Consider the following 24,514-nt stretch of genomic DNA (forward strand, 5'->3'; position numbering starts at 1 on the left):
ATTCTCAATTCACCAGTACAGCCACATTTTGCCAGCAGCTGAATCGTGAAGGACTGTGTCTAGCATTTGGATGATTTTTCATCTGGGTTTGGAAAACATGGTAGCTCACAGTCAAGAGAAGATACCTCTTTCCTTTGCCTCATTGAACTGAAGTTTAAAAAAAAAATCAGACCACCAAGCAAAGAGTAGGATGAAGAACTGAGAGCTTCAACCCTGAGGAGAATCATATACATTGACACCAACTGAGGACATTTGTCCAAGGCTAAACAGTTATACAATGTAGAATTCAACATGGCATGGAAGATGTCCATGTCCTCAGAAAACTTTTCAGGGATTCCCAGTGAACTAAGTGCAGGGGTAGATGGACACAAATGAAGTAAGATCCCTGCCCCTTTTTTTTGACAATTTTTTTAGTGAATATTATTTTATTTACATTTCAAATGTTAGCCCCTGTCCCGTTTTCTCATCCATAAACTCCCTATCCCCCATCCTCCTTCTTCTATGAGGGTGTTCCCCCTCCCCAACCACCCACCACTTCCTGCCTCCCTGCCATGACATTCGCCAACCATGGGGAGTCCAGCCTTGGCAAGACCAAGGGTTTCTTCTCCCATTGGTGCCCAACAAGACCATCCTCTGCTACATATGCAGCTGGAGCCATGGGTCTCTCCATGTGTAGTCTTTGGGTAGTGGTTTAGTCCCTGGGAGCTCTGGTTGGTTGGTATTGTTGTTCTTAAGGAGTTGCAAGCTCCTTCAGCTCCTTAAATCCTTTCTCTAACTCCTCCAATGGGGACCCCGTTCTCAGTTGAATGTTTGGCTGCTAGCATTCACCTCTCTATTTGTCATGCTCTGCCAGAGCCTGAGAAGACAGCTATATCAGACTCCTGTCAACATGCACTTCATGGCATCAGCAATATTGTCTGGGTTTGGTGGCTGTATGTATATGGGCTGAATCCCCAGGTGGGACAGGCTCTGAATGGACATTTCTTCAGTCTCTGCTCCAAACTTTGTCTCCATATCTCCTCCTATGAATATTTTTTATTCCCCCTTTTAAGAAGGACCGAAGCATCCATACTTTGGTCGTCCTTCTCCTTGACCTTCATGTGGTCTGTGGATTTTATCTTGGGTAATTTGAGCTTTTAGGCTAATATCCACTTATCAGTGAGTGAGGATGATATTTTCTAGTGCCATCTATTTGCCTATAAATTTCACGAAGTCATTGTTTTTGATACCTGAGTAGTACTCCATTGTGTAGATGTATCATATTTTCTGAATCTATTCCTCTGTTGAAGGACATCTGGGTTCTTTTCAGCTTCTGGCTATTATAAATAAATATGCTTTAAACATAGTGGAGCATGTATCCTTGTTATATGTTGGAGCATTTTTTTCAGTATATGCCTAGGAGAGATATAGCTGGGTCCTCAGGTAGTGCAATGTCCCATTTTCTGAGGAACCTCTGGACTGATTTCAAGAGTGGTTGTACCAGCTTGCAATCCCATCAACAATGGAGGAGTGTTCCTCTTTCTCCACATCCTTGGCAGCATCTGTTGTAACCTGAGTTTTTGATCTTAGCCATTCTGACTGGTGTGAGGTAGAATCTCAGGGTTGTTTTGATTTGCATTTACCTGCTGACTAAGGATGTTGAACATTTCTTTAAGTACTTCTCAGCCATTTTGTATTCCTCAGCTGAGAATTCTTTGTTTAGTTCTGTACCCCATTTTTAATGGTGCTATTTGACTCTCTGGAGTAGAACTTCTTGAATACTTTGTATATATTGGATATTAGCCCTCTAAGGGATGTAGGATTAGTAAAGACCTTTGGCCAATCTGTTGGTTACCATTTTGTCCTAATGACAGTGTCCTTTGTCTTACAGAAGCTTTGCAATTTTATGAGGTTCCATTTGTTGATTCTTGATATTAGAGCATAAGCAATTGGTTCTGTTCAGGAAATTTTCCCCAGTGCCCACGTGTTTGAGGCTCTTCCCCAAATTTTCTTCAACTAGCTTGAGTATATCTGGTTTTATATGGAGGTCCTTGGTCCACTTGTACTTGAGCTTTGTACAGGGAGATAAAAATGGATTGATTTGCACTTTACTACATGCTGACCTCCAGTTGAACCAGCAACATTTGTTGAAAATGATACCTTTTTTTAACACTGGTTTTAGCTCCTTTGTCAAAGAGCAAGTTCATTTCTCCGTCTTCAATTATATTCCACTGACCTACCTGTCTGTCTCTATACCAATACCATACAGTTTTTTTTAAATCACTATTGCTCTGTAATACAGCCTGAGGTCAGGGATGGTCATTCCTCCAGAAGTTCTTTTATTGTTGAGGATAGTTTTCACTATCCTGGAATTTTTGTTATTCCAAATGAATTTTCAATTTTTTTTAACTCTATGAAGAATTGAGTTTGAATTTTGATGGGGATTGCATTGAATCTGTAAATTGCTTTTGGCAAAATAGCCATTTTTACTATATTAATCCTGCCAACCCATGAGCATGGGAGATCTTTCCATCTTCTGAGATCGTCTTCATTTTCCCTCTTCAGAGACTTGAAGTTCTTGTCATGCAGATCTTTCACTTGCTTGGTTAGAGTCACACCAAGGTATTTTATATTATTTGGGAATATTGTGAAGGGTGTCATTTCCCTAATTTCTTTCTCAGCCTGTTTATCCTTTGAGTAGAGGAAGGCTACTGATTTGTTTGAACTCATTTTATACCCTGCCACTTTGCTGAATTTGTTTATCAGGCTAAGTAGTTCTCTGGTGGAACTTTTGGGGTCACTTGAGCATACTTTCATATCATCTGCAAATAGTGATATTTTGACTTCTTACTTTCGAATTTGCATTCCTTTGACCTCCTTTTGTTGTCTGATTGCTCTGGCTAGGACTTCAAGTACTATATTAAATAAGTAGGGAGAGAATGGGCAGCCTTGTCTAGTCTTTAATTTTAGTGGAATTGCTTCAAGTTTCTCTCCATTTAGTTTGATGTTGGCTATTGGTTTGCTGTATATTGCTTTTACAATGTTTAGCTATGGGCCTTGAATTCCTGATCTTTCCAAGTCTTTTAACATGAAGGGGTATTGAATTTTGTCAAATGCTTCCTCAGCATCTAATGAGATGATCATATGTTTTTTTCTTTGAGTTTGTTTATATAGTGAATTGCATTGATGGATTTCCATATATTGAACCATCCCTGCATCCCTGGGATGAAGCCTTCTTGATCATGATGGATGATCACTTTGATGTGTTCTTGGGGTCGGGTTACAAGAATTTCATTAGGTAGTTTTGTGTTGATATTCATAATGGAAATTGGTGTGAAATTCTTTTTCTTTGTTAGGTCTTTGTGTGGTTTAGGTATAATCATTATTGTGTCTTCATAGAAGGAATTGGGTAGTGTTCTTTCTGTTTCTATTTTGTGGAATAATTTGGATAGTATTGATATTATGTCTTCTATGAAGATCTGGTAGAATTCTCCACTAAATCCACCTGGTCCTGGGCTTTCTTTGGCTGGGAGACCTTTAATAAGTGCATCTATTTCTTTCGGAGTTATGAGACTGTTTAGATGGTTTATGTGATCCTGATTTAACTTCGGCACCTGGTATCTGTCTAAAAAATTGTCCATTTCATTCAGATTTTTCAGTTTTGTTGAATATAGGCTTTTGAATATGATGATTTATTTAATTTCCTCAGATTCTGGTGTTATGTCTCCCTTTTCATTTCTGATTTTGTTAATTTGGATACTCTCTTTGTGCTCTCTGGTTAGTCTGGCTAAGGGTTTATCTACCTTGTTGATTTTCTCAGAGAATCAGCTCCTAGTTTTGTTGTTTCTTTCTATGGTTCTTTTTGTTTTTACTTGTTTGATTTCAGCCCTGAGTTTAATTATTGCCTGCTGTCTACTCCTCTTGGGTGTATTCACTTCTTTTGGTTCTAGAGCATTAAGTGTGATGTTGAGCTGCTATTGTATGTTCTCTCCAGTTTTGTTTGTTTGTTTGTTTTTGTTTTGTTTTTGAGGTACTCAGAGCTATGAATATTCTTCTTAGCACTGTTTTCATTCTGTCCCATAAGTTTGGATATGTTATGATTTCACTTTCATTAAATTCTAAAAAGTCTTTAATATCTTTATTTCTTCCTTGACCAAGTTATCACTGAGTAGAGTGTTGTTCAACTTCCATGTGTATGTGGGCTTTCTGGTTTTTTGTTGTGATCAAAGACCATCCTTAGTCCATGGTGATCTTATAGGATATGTGGAATGATTTCAATCTTCTTGTAACTGTTGAGGCCTGTTTTGTGACTGATTATATGGTCAGTTTTGGAGAAGGTATCATGAGGTGCTGAGAAGAGGGTATATTCTTTTGTTTTAGGATGAAATTTTATATAAATATCTGTTTAATCCATTTGGTTCATAACTTCTGTTAGATCTGTCCATTGCTGAGAGTGGGGTGTTGAAGTATCCCCCCTATTATTGTTTGAGGGGCAATGTGTGCTTTGAGCTTTAGTAAGGTTTCTTTTATTAATGTAGTTGCCATTGCATTTGGAGAATAAATATTCAGGATTGAGAGTTCATCTTAGAGGATTTTTCCTTTGATGAATATAAAGTGTCCTTCATTATCTTTTTTGATAACTTTTGGTTGAAAGTTATATTCCATATTCCATATTAGAATGGCTACTCCACCTTGTTTCTTGGGACCAATTGTTTGGAAAATTGTTTCCCAAACTTTTACTCTGTCTTTTTCACTGAGGTATGTTTCCTGATGCAGCAAAATGCTGGGTCCTCTTTACATATCCAATCTGTCAGTCTATTTGTTTTATTGGGGAATCGAATCCATTGGTTTTAAGAGATATTAAGGAATAGCGATTGTTGTTTCCTGTTATTTCTGTTGTTAGAGGTTACATTATGTTTGTGTGTCTCTCTTCTTTTGAGTTTGTTGCAAGATTATTTTCTAGGGTGTAGTTTCCCTCCTTGTGTGGGAATTTTTCATCTATTATCCTCTGTAGGGCTGGATTTTTGGAAAGATATTGCATAACTTTGGTTTTTGTCATGGAATATCTTGGTTTTTCCATCTATATTAATTGAGAGTTTTGCTGGATATAGTAGCCTGGGCTGGCGTTTGTGTTCTCTTAGGGTCTGTATGACATCTGCCCAGGATCTTCTGGCTTTTATAGTCTCTGGTAAGAAGTGTGGTGTAAGTCTGATAGGTCTACCTTTATATGTTACTTGACCTTTTTCCCTTACTACTTTTAATATTCTTTCTTTGTTTTGTGTGTTTGGTGTTTTGACTATTATGTTATGGGAGCAATTTCTTTCCTGATCCAATTTATTTGAAGTTCTGTAGGCTTCTTGTATGTTTCTTGGCATCTTTGACTTTAGGTTAGGGAAATTTTCTTCTGTAATTTTGTTAAAGATATTTGTTGACCCTTTACATTGAGAATCTTCACTCCTCTATACCTATTATCCTTAGGTTTGATTTTCTCATTGTATCCTGGATTTCTTGGATGTTTTGGGTTAGGAGCTTTTTGCATTTTACATTATCTTTGATGGTTGTATTCTGTGGTATCTTCTGACCCTGAAATTCTCTCTTCTTTCTTTTGTATTCTGTTGGTTTTGATTGCATCTACAACTCCTGATTTCTTTCCTAGGTTTTCTACCTCCAGGGTTGTCTCCTTTTGTAGTTTCTTTATTGTTTCTATTTCTATTTTTAGACCCTAGATGGTTTTGTTTAATTCCTTCACCTATTTGTGTTTTCCTGTAATTCTTTAAGGGATTTTTGTGGTTCCTCTTTAAAGACTTCTACTTGTTTACTTGTCCTGTATTTCTAAAAGGGAGTTATTTATGTCCTTCTTAAAGACCTCTATCATCATCATGAGATGTGATTTTAAATCCAAATCTTGCTTTTCCGGTGTATTGCGGAATCTAGTATTTGCTTTGGTGGGAGAACTGGGCTCTGATGGTGCCAAGTAGTCTTGGTTTCTGTTGCTTAGGTTCCTGCGTTTGCCTCTCACCATTTGGTTGTCTCTGGTGTTAACTTGTCTTGCTATCTTTGATCCTCCTGTAAGCCTGTGTGTCAACACTCCTGGATTCCAGCTTTTTCCCAGTGGGATCTGGGTACAGAGAACTGTGGGACTGGGTCAGCTTCAGGTGCAGGCAGAAACTGTCTGGGTCCTGTCCCAGACTGCTCCTGGATTTGTGTGTCCTGAGGGCTCCAGGAGGGTCTCTTGGAGCAAAGTGTTGGTCTTAGGTGTGTCAGCACTCATGGTGACTGGTTTTCAGCTTTGGGTGCAAGCAGAGACTGGAAGGATCCTCTCCTTGTTTGCGTCTAGGTTCCTGTGCCCAGAGGGCTCTAGGCAGTTTCCTCTTAGGCCTGGAATGTTAGCAGAAGCAGCGGTTTCCCCAGAGCTCTCAGGATTGACTGCACTTCTGAGAGTCCAGATCTCTCCCCAACAGGATTTTAGTAGAGAGAGGTGCGGGACCAGGTACAGGCAGAAACTGGAAGGCAGATTCCTGCTTTTAAGCTACTAACAGTGTAATGAGGGATCTAGACACATATAGCTATGGTGTCTTGTTCAAAGAGCCACTAAAAGCATGTGTAGTGTGTCTATGTAGCTTGGTCAATGTAAACTCTTCCAAGGAAACTTTATAGTTGCACATATAAGCATGTAAGCTATTTAAACATTTTATGTTTTACACTTGATCTTAGCCAAAAGGCCGAGAAGCGATACATTTTATGTTTTAATACTGTATCTTTTTATAATATACTGCTATATCTAGACCATAATGACATTTGTTTTATTGTATTGTTTATGCATTGGGTTTTGTTAGTCATATTTGTATTTTGATAAGAAAATGAACACAGTAGATTAACCATTCTGGCCATTGCTTGCATGTGTGTTTACCCACACTGATGGGTTAGGTATCCATGTTTACATCGAGGTTCTCACAGGATCTATGAGTCACATGCCTTCCATGCTCTGAAATTGATTGAGTCCTGTGCAGGATAGTAGATGACTCTATGGTAATCTGCATATTCATATAGATCCTGTAACTTCTCTACTCAAATCCCTGTATTTAATATATAGCAGAAATAACTTGGACTGGTTTCAGAAAATGGTAGGCTCTGTGACAGTATGTCATAAAAACATTGCATTTCAGCAGAGTAAGCTAATTTTGAAACAATTCATTTATTTGTGCAGTCAGTGTATATATTTAAAATTCTCAACTATATTATGACTAAATGAAACCTTGCTTCTCAAAGTTTTCTGTCGACAAGCAGTTGCTCTCAGCAGACTCTTTATGTTCCTCTTTTTCCCTCTCCCCTTTTTCTCTTCCCCACCTCAAATGAAACCTTACTGATAATTCTGATCTATAGAGAATTTTCACAAAATTCATGATAGTTTCTGTCCATTGAGCTCCTGTTAGGAACTTCTGTAAGTACTTTGCATCCACTACTCATATCACCTGCGGACTAAACCATTACTAATCTTACACTGATGAATAAGCCCAGGTTTGGTAGGAAGACCCCCATCTCCTCGAGATTCTACCACCAATGAGTGGCAAAAACAAGGATTCGTGAGCGTTATGATGGTTCCCACTAACTCAGACTCCTTTCTTCTCTGCATAATGGCTCACTAAGAAATTATAAATGACAGTTTCCTGCACCCTTGGCAGAAGCCAGTAAGCTTCCTAACCTTTAAAAATCAGGTCTGTGCTCTCCCATCTGGTGAGTTCTAAACCATCAATGCATTTAAATAAACTGATTAAAAAGTATGCTTCGTGGAGGTCAATGACATTTTCCTGTTTGTATTTTCAACTCTTTGGAAACTCTAGGTGTTCTCAAATAAAATATGTGCACATTATTTATATGTGTCACAGCTGTGTCATAAAGTTAAGTTGAGCGTATACTCGAGCTAATCAGTCCCTTGGCAATAAAAACTGTCAAACACTTGGTACAGCAGCGAACAGTAGGGAGTGTTTGCTAAAGTAATCATCTTTAAGTCGGTTAGTGACAAAAAAAGTGCGAACCACCCTTTATAGCTAGTCTCACAAAGGTAGCCTGCAAACAAAAAGCTTAAGAAAAGGAATATAGAGATTCTGTTCTAGGTCCTCTAAGATATGAACTCTAGGTCTTATAATCTCTGAGAATATTCTATTTGGGAAACCCCTGTCTTATTATCAGTGTTATTAAAAAGATTTTGCCTTTAAGCCTAGCTTGAACATGAGCAAACAAACATCCAAAATAGGTAGATTAATAAGCTTAATACAATTTTCTGTTTGAGATTCAAGTCTTCAAGTAGGATTTTTTTTTCCTGAAGAGTCACCAGATTTATGGTTAAAGGACAGGGTCTATGCAGAAGATGAAAAGGCCAACACACAAACAAGTGTGACGCAGAGACCGAGGTATGCCAGGAAGAGACAAAGCTACCAGAGCTGGTATTCATACACTATCCAGACAACCCAGTTTCTTCAGCTTTCAGTTTTTTAAAGCCTTTACTTTGTATGTTTGGGTATGTCACCTGCATCTATGTCTATATACCCGATGTGTACCTTCAGCCCTCAGGCACCAGAAGATGATATAGTATACCTTGGAAATGGAATTTCAGATTATTGTTAGCTGTCATGTAACTGCTGGTAATCAGACCTAGGCCCTCTACAGAAGTAGCTAGTTCCCTTTAAAAATGACATATATTTTTATACACCAGCTTTCATCTTTAAAATTTATTAAACGGGGCCTATAGGCTAGGGTCACTAACTCCACAAATATCATGAGTCTGATGATGTCAGGGAACCAGCAGAGAAGTGGACATCAGGTACAGGAAAGAGGAAGAAGATAGTGTTATGGGGGGGTAGTAGTCAGGACAAGTCAAGAAGATAGATGTATTTGGCATACATAATCCACATCGCATATCAGTCCTTCGGATTGAGCCAAAATTCCATTGAAGAAGACAGTGGTTATCAATGAGTGCCAAGTTGTTTGGGGTTATTTTGGAGGGCTTTGAGTTCTGCTTGTTATACTTGGGGAAAGTTGTTGAATTCCTTCTTTACTTTATCAGGCTTATTTTAAAGTTAACATAGACTGACTCTGCTCCCAGGTGACCTGGAGAGTACATGGAAATATATTATCATTTTGAAAATAAATTTCGCTACTAAGAATAAGTGCAGAAACACTCAATGTACACAGCAGTGCACCTCAAGAAGAAATGTTATTGCTCTGCTCATTCTTATATTCCAAGAAAGCTTACCTTCATATTGCACAATATGACACCATAAATCTTCCCACAAACATTGAGTATCTTCCTAGGATTCTCTTTTTCAAGCCATTCGGCATGCCTGGATGATGTTAGCTATTTCTGATTTTCCTAAAGTAGTAGTCATGTCTGTTTGCTAAATTGCATGTGGTATTATATGCTTCTTCTCTCTCTCTCTCTCTCTCTCTCTCTCTCTCTCTCTCTCTCTCTCTCTCCTCTCTTTCTTTCTCTCTCTCTGGCCTGATACAAAATTATTGTTTTGTTTTATCTTTTAGCCCTTTCAGATACTCTAACTGAAATATGTTCTAGGAGGGAGTAGAGAAAATGGGCAGGATCCCCTGCTCTATTTCTCAACTTTCATTAAAACATTCTTATACTTTGCAGAGGTCTCAAGAGAGCTCTCTTGTAGGTGAATGCTGATGTAAGTAGAATCAATTAGCTGGTCTTGTTTCATATGCACGTTTGAGTTTTTGCAGTTTTTGCAACATTCTGAAAATGTAACTGTCTGGGTTTTGCTAGAATTGATTCGCAATTCAGTGAAGCTGTCCTAATGAAGATTCTTGAACAATGGTCTATTCCTGCTGTAAAAGCGTGTGCTTTCCTGATGTAAACTGGCACTGGTTTGCACATTATGCTGTTATTTGCTTTTTGCAAGGACAATAGTCATTGGCCAGGTCTTAGAAGTCCTTCAGCAGACCTAGATGTGCACAGAGCGGGACATCCTTAGGAGCAGCAGCCCATCCTGTGCCATGTCTTCAACTCAGAAATGGATTATTTTGCTCCAGCTTCTTTTCATCTGTTCTGCCCCATCTAATTCCAAATTCCCCTCTGGAAATATGACATTGTCCAGGATTAAGGCTTGTAAGTGCATCTATAATTCACAGACTTCCTCTATCAATCTTCTCACTGGCTATTCTAAAACAAATTGGGGCCGTGGCTTGAATACTGTACAAAGTCCATTCTGGAGCCCTGGGGACAGAATTTTCTGTTTATAGATCAACAAAGAACAGAGGGGTAGACTGTTGGGTCCAACCATCTTCCATTCTGCAGAGGCGCTATGTAAGCTAACTTGTGATGGCCATGCAACAACTCTTCTCTCAACTCCAGCCCATCCTGTTTTCCTACTCCAACAGATTTACTTGTTTCTGGCTTAGGCTGTTCTGGCTTCATCTGAAGTTTGTGCTTCTTCAACACCCACTCATTTCCCATTTCAACCCACTTTGTCTTGTGAAGAAATGTCTGCTCTGCCTGCACATTCTCAACTCCAGATCCCTGCCTCTGTCACTCTCTCCATTCCCTCAGTGAAGATGGGTGGGGTCAGATTCTTAGTCACATGGGTTTTTGAATGTACTCTTCATACAAAGCTCGAAAAAAGTAAGATGAGCTGGCATTGGCTCAGTTTGCCATAGGATACAAAAATCAACTCCTATATTAATTTTATGTCTGCTAAGTATCAGTTAAACATTTATTCTTAATAAACAAATTCACATTATTGAATATACATTAAGTTTAAGTAGAACTTAGTACCTATGAGCTTCATGGTTCAAAGGAAAACAGATTTTGAATGTAGATTTTAGTGCTAGATTATTTAATCTAAGAAAACCATTAATGAATTGCATGTCTCAATTCTTAATGAAATAAAAAGCTAATTCGTTCTCCAGTAAGCATACAAATAACTTAAAGGAAAAAGACTCTTATATTTTCAGGCCATTCAAGTAACTGAACACTGAGGTCAGATGTACTAACTCTGCAGGACTCACACCCACCTCACTGAGTAGATAATCTGCAATCTATCCCAGGGTCCATGCATCCTCTGCAATTCAAATAAATAGGAAGCCTACTGAATATATGTTTACCTCAACCCCTCAGGTCACCATCAACAAGCTTTGTTTAAGAACTGACATTACCCTTAATTTCTCTTTTTTGCTTACCATGACAGACTTCTAAGTAGACTCAGAAATGGAGTACAAAGAAAGGGAAGTTATTTTGCCTGACAGCAGATACCCATTAGATCATATGTGTGTGTAGGGGAATATGGAAGGTTGGTATTACACATGGTGTTGAAGTGTCAAAAGGATTTGAAGATAAACTTGGAGAATCATGCATTGGAATCCCTATACCCATATTCCAGGGCTCCTACTTATCAACAGATACTTAAATGTGATACTTTAACAACTCTTCGGAGTTACTCTGTCCTTTCTGAAGTTGCACGGCGCTGAAAATAACTCTAGTCTCAAGACAGTTGCTTGAACAAGTTCTGCGACACTCCGTGTCTTTGGGAAAGCAGTTTCACTAACTGGAGGGATGGCTCCTCTGTTGTAAATAAGGAGCAGCCTGGAGGAAGATAACTGGTTCCCCGAGATCTTGTTGACCAACTCTGGGAAAATTCTCACTTGGGCCTCCTAGCTTTGAACTAGCACTGGTTCCCAGAATTAAAAGGCTAACCTCCTTTCATTTGAATCAATAGAATTCTTGGTTCTGTCTCATAATACTGATTATTTCCCACTTCAAATTGTGCTCCTGTCTGTTTCTCTCAGAACCTAAATGGCCTATTTAAAAGTGAGCTTTAATTAATATGTTGTGTGCAGTAGAGATTTCAAATGTGTGACTCTCTATGCAAGTATATAAAGTTTGTGATATGTAAATTGTGTCTTCACACAGTGTAAATCTTCTTTCTGGGATAGGAAAACAAAGCAGTAGCTAACAATACAGTTTTTAAGTACCTATGTTTTAAAATATTCTGGAGTAATGACCATGTTCTATCCAATGTCAAACATGTTTATTTTCATCTGTGGCCAGAACAGGACTCAGTATGAAGAGGGAGGTATTTATATTTGGCTGCAGTGGATTTGGGCCAGAGAGTAGTACTGAGGAGTTCTCCTTTTTCTCATCTCGTGGCCTCTCTGTTTCTGAATTACCCTGTTATATTTGTCAAATTAAAATGAACACACAACATCATTAGCAACGACAACCACCCCCATTAGAAACCATCCTAGTTTCAAGCTCTGTATGAAAACCAAATGAGCTGGGTCTTCAAAGAGTCCCAGAGAAATGCCACAGAGCTTTCCTAATTAAAATCAGAACCTAATTTTCAAATGATCTCCCTCTCTTAGCTATGCAGCCTGAACTAAAATAAATCTTGAGTACCTGGAACAAACATAGCAGGAAGAGAGAGAAGCCACCTCTTGCTGTGGGGTTTTTAGCTTGCAAATCTCCCCTGAGGTAGAGATGAGATCAGAGAGCAAAGCTATAGGGGAGGCAGAAAATCGTTTTGCATACAAAGCGATCAAGCCACTTTAATTTTCTATGTAAAATGTTTTTTCTTTCCAGTGACTCAAGGAGGTAGAGGTTGATAGCTTCTTACACGACGGATTACAAATTTGCAGTCATCCTTTGCGGTTGAGAAGTAATTAAACATTTGTAAGATGACAGTTTTCAAATGAATGTCTGACCAGACGTTCCTTTGGAAATAATGATGTGACTTGTTTGGCTACGAACAATGACAAAGACAGTAGAGCCTCCCTCTGCTCCTCTGTTCCTAATCCAAGCATAGTCTTAGGGGCAGCTGCTGTAAGTGTGCCTCTCCCTGAGCTATTTCTCCTCAGAACCTTCCAGTAACCAGTCATTTCTTGAGATAACTGAGATAACCTGATACCAATATCTGTATTTTGCTGTATTTCCACTCCCACATCTCCAGTGGTCTTTGTTGTAAATTATCACGTTCTTGGAGATAGAAAACCTAAAAGAGTACCCCTGGTGGAAAACATGTGGCATTCACACAGCATTTTAGGAAAACTTTAGTTAAAGGTAACTGATGGGCCAGTTTCACAGAGTATATATAGTGTATGTTTGACTCCGCTGGTGCTTCTGCCAGAGTTGTCTACATGGCCCACAATCCCCCTCCAATTATTTTTATATTTTTACATGTATTGTAGATGATAGGGTAGAAGGTGTAGTCATAGGTGTACCTAAGCTAGAATACACTGTAAGTGGTTTTTAGCAGTGGCATAAATAGCTCAAGGGAAATAATGGAACAGGAAGGGTTAAGGGTGAGGTAGGGGCAGGGTAGAATAAAGGAAACAGGAATAAATAACACTATTAACCTTTAAAAAATCATCTAGAAACTTAGTTCCACATATATGTACTCCCATATATCTATAAGATAGATAGATATATAGATGGATAGATAGATAGATAGATAGATAGATAGATAGATAGATAGATAGATAGATAGATAGATAGATAGATAGATAGATAGATGGGCGGATGGATGGATGGACAGATGGACAGATGGACGGATGGATGGACTGACAGACAGACCAACAGATAGATAGTGGAATTATTATATAACAGCAATCATGCCTCTGTGAGACACCATAGAGTAATAAATAAAATACCAAGATACAGGTACAGGAGGAAGGGGTTATCTCTTTTGGAGTTATTGGCCACTGAAATCCTGAAGAACTTCAAGTATTACAGGCTATTGTCAGTACTATTTGTTACCCATCAGAAATCCACAACAAAAAGACACAGCATACTTGAGTCAGAGAGTGTAGAGAAATCAAACAGATACTGACCTGGAAGCTACATCTCTATTGAGCAGCTTTCATCATCCTGAAAGGTGATGTGGACATAGACGATAAAAGGCATTAGTCTTACCAAGTTGTGGATTATATGCAACAATCATACATGGCCTGGCAGTATCAGCTCACTACTGCAATAGTGGCATGGACAGCAAGCACTCCCTGACTGTACATAAGTACCACTTCACAGAATGATAGTCATGCCTGATGCTATCATTGGACCAAGAACCATGGATAAACAGGTCATGGGCTCTTTGTGAGAACCTATTACCACTATTCTGTTCAATGGACATAGTATTAAACTGACTCCTGATGACTTATCATTATACCCATAGATTCATGCATCTCTCAAATCTCATCAGAGAAGCTTCTATTTACAATAATTCATTACTGCAGAGATCCATAACTGGCCCAGGGGTAGACAGTAAGAGGTTGTGAAATGCTCACCTATAAATGGGACATCTGTCTGACATTCTTTCCTCACAAGTTTCTGGGATTGTTGAGAAAGGGATGGTAAAAAGAATGAAAGAGAAAGATGACTATAGGAAACAGTGTATTCTAGATTCCTAAAGGCAGCCATACATATAAACTCAGTGGTTTAACAGTCTTCATAAGATCTGTGCAAACTCATTATGTACCAAATCCTAGGATAAAGAAGAGAGGTGGGCACAAACTTCTACCCCTAACTAAGAAGCTATTGGAAATGAATAGTTTCTGGGAGAGGCTAGATAATTTTCTTTAAGAGTAGGCATTAGGAAATTCATCATACTTTCAGTGCAAAACTACACACATCCTAAAACATACAGGAAGTATAAAAAGGATTTCGTTGGTTTAAAGAATAGGAAACCACGTTGATGAAGAAAGGGTGTGTCTGTGAGGAGTTGGGGAAAGGCAGGTGGATATGATCAAAACACACTGTATGAAATTCTCAAAGAACTCATAAAAACATGTCTTAAAAATCAACATACAAAGAAATCTGTTCTCATGCACACACAAATTTCCTTAACCCTAACAAGACAATTTATCATTTTTCCTTGCTAAAGCCTATTTTGAGAAATCTAAAATCAATCCTTCATAAAGACAAAGGAGTATTTTTGTGTGCTGACAACTTTAAAGAATATAAATGGAGTATGAGAAGAAAATAACTTTGATGTTGCTATTTCCCACTTGGTTTATTCTCAGGTACTTGTTGGTGTGTTCCCTCTGCTGTGCAGGGTCCAGAGATGCAGCTGTGGATTGGCTGATTCTAATGAGATGGTGTCTGGGGACACCCAGTAATGTCAAAAGTGAGGTATCCATGCAGCAGTAGTGATGGATGCCAGATTGCTCCCATGAACCATGCCCAATGAAGGAAGGTTTCCTGGGTGATGGGGTTCCACCAGTCCTTTAAAGGAGACAGAACTGAGCCACAGTGGAAGAGTGGCGTGTAGAGTGGTGATCATTGCTGTACACAGTGTACAATGCTGCATAGGTCTGGGAGCTTGGATTTGACCTCCCGTTGGGTATTTTTTTAGTTGTTTACAGAAAAACAGATATGGCTGCAAGGGTAAAATGAAGTCTGCAAATGAATAGCTTGTAAGCAGTCATTTTAGGACTTGCAGAAAGAATCAGGCCCCTGAAGCTGGACAATGAATTCAAATATTCACACTTCCTGGTTTTCATATATATTGTTTTAATAGACATGGAACTATTGACTAATGTATTCAGCCTTAAATGTCAATTTCCAATGAGAGCAAGGGAGAATTTTCTCTGTCATGGACCAGAAAGGTTTGCTGTTTATTCTACATGCAAAAAGGAGCCACCAAGTCATTTAGCTGTTGTTTTAATAAGTACAACTCTAGTTTGTTATGAACACTTGAATTTTAGTAACATAGGAGAAATTTGGAGAAGATGGAAGCCCATTGCATCATTGAGAAGTTTGGCTTGAATTGAGCACTAAAAGTTTGAATCACAGCTGTGGTAGAAATAATGATGAAAAGACTCCACGTATGCTAGAATTCCTTACAAGCTGTAGATACTAAATGAACCAGAAAGAATGAAAGATGATGGACTCAGAGTGATCTTGTACATTCCATTACAGCAGACATTCTCAACCTTCCTAATGCTGAGACTTTTTAATAAAGCTCATCACCTTCTGGTAACACCACAACCCTAAAATTATTTTTGATGCTACTTCATAGTTGTAATTTTGCTACTTTTATGAATTATAATGCAAATCTCTCCATTTTCTGATGGTTTTAAGCAACCCCTAAGAAAGGGTTATTCAGTGGCCCCCCAGAGGTCGGGAGCCACAGGTTGAGAACCACTGTGTTAGTCCACCTACTTAACCAGTTGACCACCAAAGTCTTGTGAGTGCTGGTTTGCAGATACATCCTCATAGACAAGGCTATTTTCCTCCCCAGGGTCTCTGGTCATGCTTTATCATCATCAATTGCTTCTTCTGCAAATCATATTTGTAAAGAATACTATGATCAGTTCTATCAGTTCTCTTCTACTGCAAGAGGGCTGGATGGTACAGCATCATCGGCAAACCTGGGACTAACAACACCCTGGTGTCAGGGTTCAACCAACTCACTTCGTCTCTATTACATGGGCTTTACTGAAGCAAGTACCAGAAAGCCTTACTTAATTAAAATGAAGAAAACAAGTTGCAGTGGCAGAGTTTGAACAGCTCCAACATTCAGGGAAATAAAAATAGAAGTCCTTCATTGCTGGCCTGGTTAGAATGCAAAGACTAGGATTGGGCCACAGACCGTGCAGCAGAAGTTACTGCCTAAGTATACGACTGTATCCACAGTGCCTTAGAGAAATAAGCAACTAGAATGCATTCTAGTGATTTCTGCCATACTCTCTGGCCCTGTTTTATACACATTACTGCAATCTAACTGTTCCAATAAATCTTTATTTAACCCTTCTGATAGTGCCATTGATTGGGTTGATTTAAATAAAAGGAAAGTACTACTTGGTAAGTTGAGAACATTTGCCTCAGTCTTAGAGGTAATGAATTCATGAAGCTGGGGTTGGATCTTAACCAAACATGACTCTACATTCCATACCTACAGCACTGGCAACATGTCTCAGAATAGAAAAGCAAGAGGTGAGGCTGAGTTTTTGTTACTTCTCTGATTCTAGAACCCGCTATAGATTCCCATCACCAGTTCCTCACGATGAATATCAGAGACAGAATGCCCACATGCAGGGACTGAATCTGGGGTAATTAAATCCAGCCATGGCATATTTATCGCATACCTTGTACAGTAACTGGAAGCCCTCCCGGAAATATTCTGTCTGCCCTCCTTTTAGACTAAACAACCTGTAGTTTTCGAAATTATTGAGTCCTGGTACCTCACCTCTGAAGCCCAGCATGGTGCCTTCATACAGCAGGTACTTTTCTACCTCAGAGAACATCTTCCCCTCTGGCCAAAGCCATGCGGTTATGAGACCTAATAGTTCCTAATATAAGTCTCAGCATGGTAATAACAGAGATAATAGACTTCTAGTCTTCAGTGAATACTAGTAATAATGATTAGTAGGAACCTTAGAATTTGTCAGCCTCTACTGTAACTATAGCTGGGTTAGGTACTATTGGTGACCCCCATTACTTACTAGACTTCTGCATGATTAAAATTCAGACTTGTTTTTAAAAGAAACCTGCATCTTGGGTCAAAATTTCACCCAATTCTTCCAAGTAACTGTGCAGTTCCTTACAGAATCAAAATCTAACCAGCCCTTGGGAAGCAATTTCAATGCTCTCCATCTCCAAATATGGGTCTATAAGCATTGACACAAATAACATTGCAACAGAGCAGGTGCATATTTACCAGTTCCAGTCAAAAGCCAAGAGAGTTTCTCTCTTCTTTCATATGTAGAATTCCTACCAATCTAGTCCTTTTTATTTGTTTTGCACTGTGCATGTATAAACGACCACTTACATACCAGAGTATGTATGTGGAGATCAGGGGAGTTGGTTAGATTAGAATTTAGAGACGTAGGTTGTCTCCTTCCTTCTATTATCTGGTTCTGGAGGTAGAACTGGCTTCCAGGGGTAATCAGGCTTGGTGGCAAATGACGTTGTCCACTGCGCCACCTAGGCAGCACCCAGTCCAGTGCTTAGAATGCACTTCTGGCTCCTTTAACTCGAGTTCCTACCACCAGGGACATGTCAGAGTTGGCTAGATCCCTAATACTATCAGAAAGGGAAAAGGCTTGGGGATATTAGTGATATGTTGATTTTCTTTACAGGGTAGGGAAGTCTGATGGCAGGAAGCATCTCTTCTTGGACGTTGTTTCCTGGAAGACTTCTGACTTTCTGCCTTCTCCATCCAGTTACGAAGCCAGATCAGCAAGACATTTTCCATTGAGAGGAGATACTCAGACAAATTGTGAGGAAGCAGGCAGTGGAGGTCTGTGAAGAGCGGGCAAGAGGTCAAGGGAGCCAGAGTCTGTCTGGGTAGTCTGGGCCAGCTGCCATCCTCATGCAGGAAGTGTGTCTCCCCAACAGGCAGTTTATGAGCCTGCTAATTGCCCATTTCTTTATATATATCCGGCTGACACAAGGGCAACTGTGTCCAAAGAGAAACCCAAAGAGCTGAAGATGGATTTAGGAAGGCACAAGAGATCTATAAAAGTAGATGAATAAATAAAGACATTAACTTTTAATGTAAATAGAACTGAAGCTTTCTTATTATCCTATTTCTTGAAGATGTAAAAGGAAATTCCTTCTGTCAATCTGAACAACTTTAAAGTGTACTTGAGAACACTTTGTAAGAAGTAAAGGGACCCAAGTACTAGGTAATATCTGCTTATGGGTGCCAAGGGTAACTCCTGAGTGCTCGCAACATTGGAGTAGCATGCCGCTGCTCAGAAAGCTGTTTGCCTGAGGAGAAATGAAAGTTGGTGGCAGACAAATCCTGGACTTTGACCTCTCTGTTTAGCCATTCCATCAGTCAGGAAAGGCAGACTTCCCCATGTAGGGACTGCTTCTGGTGTCTTGGGTGAGGTCTTATCTTCCGGCGAGGTTGGGGCTCAATTAATAGTATCAAGGACTTCAAGGTGGGAGTTTGATAATGAGTGGCTTGGCCTTTGGAACACCAATCGGTGCTCAGAGAAAAACCCAAGTAGTCCTTATAACGAGGCTACGTTGTATCTGAGACTGAGAGAGTCTCCTGACGAGGAGCAGTTGCTCTTAAATCCATGACCAACTGCTCACTGCTTCCAGAAAAGCAACAGTAATGATGGGTGCATTTGTGAGCATTCACTCCTACATGGGAAATGAGGTAGTGATGTTAAGACTACACCTGTTTTCTAGAGGATGTTTAAGCTCAGAAGGGCTTAATGCCTTACCAAAGACAGACAGGTGATGTGGGACTGACTACTGTCCTTACCAAAGACTGAGAGATGACATGGATTAAATCATCATCGTTTGTATTTTAACCTGAAACCCTTTCTTTCTAGCACCCTAGCCCTTACATATCAAGACATAATTTTTTGTTTTGTGGGGGTGCATAAAAATCCTTTTTTAAAATTAGAACACTCAGTGCCTTCAAAATGTTCTGTTGAAAACATCTCACGGCCTTCAGCTCAGATTGGGAGCTGAGTGGTTTCTGGCTCTGTACTAACAGTCAGTCAATGCTCGAACATACCTTCTACATCAATTAAACAAAGCTCCTTGTCATGTCTGAAAATGTGGTTAATTTCCCCGCATCCATATTAATTAAAAAGGTTGCTGTTCCTGATTAAATGTGGGAGGCAGAAAAGAAGAAAACGATGACAGAGTTGATTCTGCGCCTCCAAGGCTGAGGATTTACAGCATCAGGGCCACCAAACCAAGGAAGCAAAGAGGAGCTTGGAAAAAAGGTAAACATCATCTCTTAGATGTCTCCTCTCAGAGGCCTTTGCAATTATGGAATATTCTGTAGTGGTTCTCAACCTTCCTAATGCTGCAAGGCTTTCATGCAGTTCCTCAAGTTGTGGTGTCTAGCCACCATAACGTTATTTTGTTGATACTTTATAACTGTAATTTTTCTACTGTTATGAATATTCATGTAAATATATGATTATAGGGTATCTAATATGCAGCCAAGCAGGGGTGCAACCAACAGGTTAAGGACCACTATTCTAGAGGAAAGTAGTCTGGTCTCCCACTGGAAATGGACCAGTGTTCACAAGGTTGTCACCATAAACACACAGCCAGCTAAGGATGCTTGTATAAATTTGGCCCAACAGCTCAAGGTTGTGATTGGGAAGAGACAAAAAGGAAATGAAGTAGGATGATGATCATCCTGCCTTAAAAAGGGAATCTATATGGCCCAGCCATCCACTAAGCGCAGAGAACAACGCAGAAGAGAAGACTATTTAGAGGCTATGGGATTGTGTGTGTGGGGGGGTGGGGGTGGTAATTATAAAACAATGCCATCTAGACAGGACAGTACTGCTGTAACCCTGTCCATGATTCAGCCCCAAAGCTTTCAATGGAGAAGTGCCCTAATGATCTCTTTGACCTAAGGACTGTCAATAAGAGGTGCTGTCATTTCCCTAATTATAGAGACATTTGGGGACTAGGTGGGGAAAAGAAGGGTTTCAAGAAGAAGGGAAAGGGGCAGCAGAGGAAAATGTATTAATAAATAGATAAAACAAACAAATCTAGTATTTACAATCCAAAGAATAAAGTTACAACCCAAGGCGAGAAAGAATCTTATGTGAGATAGTACTGAGAGTTATTTTTTTTCCTAAAAAGGAATTGATGCTTGTAGTTATAGTTTGAGTGAAGGACGTCCCCAAAAGTTGGATACAGGAAGGATAGAAATGAGATGCTGCATTTTTAGGGGTCCAAGGTTTTGTCTGGCTAAGTACGGATGCCTATGGAGGGAAAATGGAAGAAAGGGTCAGCACAATAGCACAGCTTCTCTCCTACATGATGTTAGGAAAATAAACACAAGGGAGTAAGGGACCAATTTGGTTCTCAAACAAAAACTCCTCTATTTGTCTCATTATTTGGGGTGACTTTTCATACATGTGGAGGACAGAGTCAGACAGCGCAGAGCATTCTATGACTCTCAGATCTTGCTTGCCTTCACAATGTGAATTCTGTTGGAAATCTTTTCTAATGAACCAGGATTCTAGGTACTGAGGATTCAGTAGCCAAAGAGATAAGGTCTTCGGCCTTGTTGGGCATTGCTTTCTAGCGGATGACGGCACCTTGCTAGTGCTGTGCAAGAGCTAACTGGGAATAGCCTGGTGTCAGAAGGGGTTTCCTATCCAGAAGCATGCAACTGAATCTTAAAGGATAAAGAGATCATCGTCCAGTCTGTGATATTAAGATATGATAGAGGTCATTATGAAGGCATGATCAAATTAAGCAATAATAAACCCAGATACAGGACATCACCTTCAAGTATCTTCATGTGGCCAGAGTACAGTATACCAGACATGTGGGAGATTAGAGAGTGAAGAGCAACCATTTATGCATCGTGCTAAGTTTTGATGCTATCTGTCAGACAATAGGAAACTCCTGACAGGCTCTGTGCTGGGCAATTATATAATACAGATTATATTTGAGAAATAACTCCTTGGCAAGGGAGAATGAATTAGAGAATATGAAAACAGCAAAGAGCAGTTGGGAAGGCTGCTGCAAGCTGTCCAGGCAAAGGTAAGGATTTGAACCAGAGGATTGATGGCAGAGATACAGAAGAGAATACGGATTCAGTTGTTCCTATTGAAACTCAGTGGTTTGAACTGGTGATGTAGTTAGAGCTGCAGGAAGAGAACAAGGAGGCAGAGAATGGATGTAGACGCCTCATCCTCAGTGACAGTGATTATAGCTCCAAGGTCTGAGAACTGTACACTCCAAGAGGTTTGGCTTCAATATTGCTGGGGTCATTTGGGTGAGTTTGAAATCCCTTGGTATTTTACTGGGAGATACCTGGAAGACATGTGTGTATATTTATATATACATATATATGTTTATATTACACATATATTTATATATATACACAAATCTATATATACATACAAATATAAAGTATAAATATATACATATATACCCACATACACACACACATATATATGCATACACACAAATAAAATCTGATGAAATATAAGTTGTGCATACAAGTTCAGGAAAGTAACCAATTGCTAGTAACACAAGTGGTTCAGAGGCAGCCAGAGGGAGACCCAGCTAGAATGGAACTAAGAGAAGAAGCCGATGGAAAAGGCCAAAGTTTCTTCAAGTTTCGTAGAAGTAAGGACACTGCAAAATACATCTAAGAAGTGTTGAATTCAGAAACAACCGAAATAGTGTTTTGTTTTCCACATTTCATTTATTTATTTTTATTTATTTATTTAGTGTGTGTAAGTGTGTACACCTGTGTGTGGCTTCACTCGCACACGTGTGTCGCCATGTGTTTCACTCAAAGAACCACTTACAGAAATCGATGTGTTTTTTCTTCTACTCCATGGGTTCTGGGGATCAAACTCAAGTCATCAGTGTAGGCAGGAAGTACCTTTATTTGATAAGCCACCTCCCTGTGGCTGGGCACTTCTGGCAGCAGCTCTCCTGTCTCCTAGCATCAGCACTAATGCGGACTTAGGGAGCCCTAGGAAGGTGCTTGCTGCAAGGACATTTGATGGCACCATGGTGATTCCTACTGCCCTTGTCAGAGTTTCTAGGCAACAGAAACTCTGTTGTTTTCACATCATCATGGGCTGGGCTTTTATTTTTTTTTTTTTTTTTTTTTTTTTTTTGTTTTTTTTTTTTTTTTTTTTTTTTTTTTTTATTCCTTGAATATTTCTTATATACATTTCGAGTGTTATTCCCTTCCCGGTTTCCGGGCAAACATCCCCTTCCCTCCCCCCCTTCCTTATGGGTGTTCCTGGCAATGGTTCAGGGGTTCAGTCTTAGCAGGACCCAGGGCTTCTCCTTCCACTGGTGAATTAGATATTCATTGCACCTTTCAGAGTCCAGGGTCAATGTATAGTCTTTAGGTAGTGGCTTAGGGCTGGGCTTTTATTAATAGGTGCAAACATATCCTTTCTTTGACTGGCAATGGAGAGATCTGAATAAGAACTACACCTTTGAGTGAAATCGGAGGGGATTGGAAGAATGTTTCAAAATGAGACTATGGGGCCAGTTTGGAGGAATGGGAGGTCCCTAGCCAAGGCTCCCTTTTGACAACTGTTGATCTGAATTCACTGGGAATGCATGAGAGAAGCAAGATCTTATTTATTTTTCAACGTTGGGCAGCAAACACATTCTTTGTCATAGTAAAATGCAGGCTGGCGCAGCCCTAGCTGCATGCGTTAACTTATGAGACCAAGCTATTTCCAGAATTCGGGAAGGAAAGAATTAAACATCTACTTCATGGGAGGTGTGATACAGAAAGCAATGGGTTCGTGTGCATTTCTCTTTATTATTTCTTTGAAACCAACACATCTCATAGGTGACAATATATGGGATAGATGGTAATTGCCTTTTTGCTGGAGCTACATTTTCATCCTCCTCCCTTTCTCCTCCAATATTAATTATCAGAACTAAAAATAGTCCATTGTGAGCTCTGTGAGCCTCCGGGAAGCTTCTGCAGAAATCTGACATCTGTGCAGGAGGCTCGGCTGAGATGTGTGTTTCTGTAAAGCCGGCTCCTGTTTGTGAATTCCATAAACACTTGCTTAGTGGAGACTGAAGTGTCTGTCTCTCACGATGGCTGTGAGTGGCAGCCTGCGAGAACACTGTCTTTCTGAACAGACATGACTCAGAGCCTGAAGGGAATGGAGAACGCATGGAATATTTATGATCAGGGGCCTTCATTACAATAGGAAAATGTGGAAACATGAGCATACCTCTTTGGTGTGCAAACAAAACACCACGCTTTCTCTTTGAGTGTTTATATGTGAACAGATGGCCCTGCCCACTCACCCCATGCACAGAAAAAAATACTATGTAAAGAGATTTAAAAGGCAGAGAAATTAGTGTTCACATTCGTTTTTGTCAGGGGAAGCTTGGTTGTCTGGGCACTTGAAAGGTCTCCCTCCATGAGCCAGGATGTACTAGGATTAGCAACCTGTGCATGGCATTAAGCCTCTCCCTAAAAACAATGACCAGCACCAATGAAGTTCTTCTCTACTTTGGAAGGGTTCATTTCATCACACAGTCTTCAATTCCCTTTTTTGAAATGAATGGTGGGTTGGTGATACATAGCATGAAGTAAATGGGAGTGGCTATTTTATGTCACAGTCACATTTCTACACAGGCTACAAACTTTTGACAAGGTGATTCTGTCTCTGAGGGGGTTAAAAAAAAAGATTGGGAACTAGAGAGTTGGTATTGCCTAAGAGCATAGATGCTTTTGTAGAGAACTGGTCTTTGGTTCGCAGCCCAAGTGTGGTGGTTCACAGGCCTCTGTAATTCCATTGTACAGGACTTGATGCCCTCTTCAGTCCTCCCTGGGTGCCATGTATCCACATACATACATGCAGACAAAATACTCACAGATAAGAACTAAAAATAAATAAATATAAAAAGATTGATTAGCTTAAAGTAGCCATTCTAGAAAAATAAAAAATTATAACAACCCTAGAAACTAAAGCATTGACTTAAAGGTGGAGTTTCAAGCTGAAATCTTTCTCTGAGTGTGATACAGAATGAGAGGTATGAAGAGAGCTGGAGGCAGGGATGGGATTCATCCCAGAGGAGGAAGAG

General features: G+C 39.7%; 1 protein-coding gene and 1 pseudogene across 6 annotated transcripts in view; one reads left to right on the plus strand and one right to left on the minus strand.

Moving 5' to 3' along the window:
* Opcml (opioid binding protein/cell adhesion molecule like) overlaps nt 1-24,514 on the plus strand; it is a 1,104,634-nt gene that overhangs the window by 894,476 nt on the left and 185,644 nt on the right. The gene's annotated exons all lie outside the window — the stretch shown is intronic.
* On the minus strand, nt 6,563-6,713 carry LOC116908442 (annotated as a pseudogene).

The sequence above is a fragment of the Rattus rattus genome, chromosome 8 (assembly GCF_011064425.1).
Source record: "Rattus rattus isolate New Zealand chromosome 8, Rrattus_CSIRO_v1, whole genome shotgun sequence".
Lineage (NCBI taxonomy): Eukaryota > Metazoa > Chordata > Mammalia > Rodentia > Muridae > Rattus > Rattus rattus.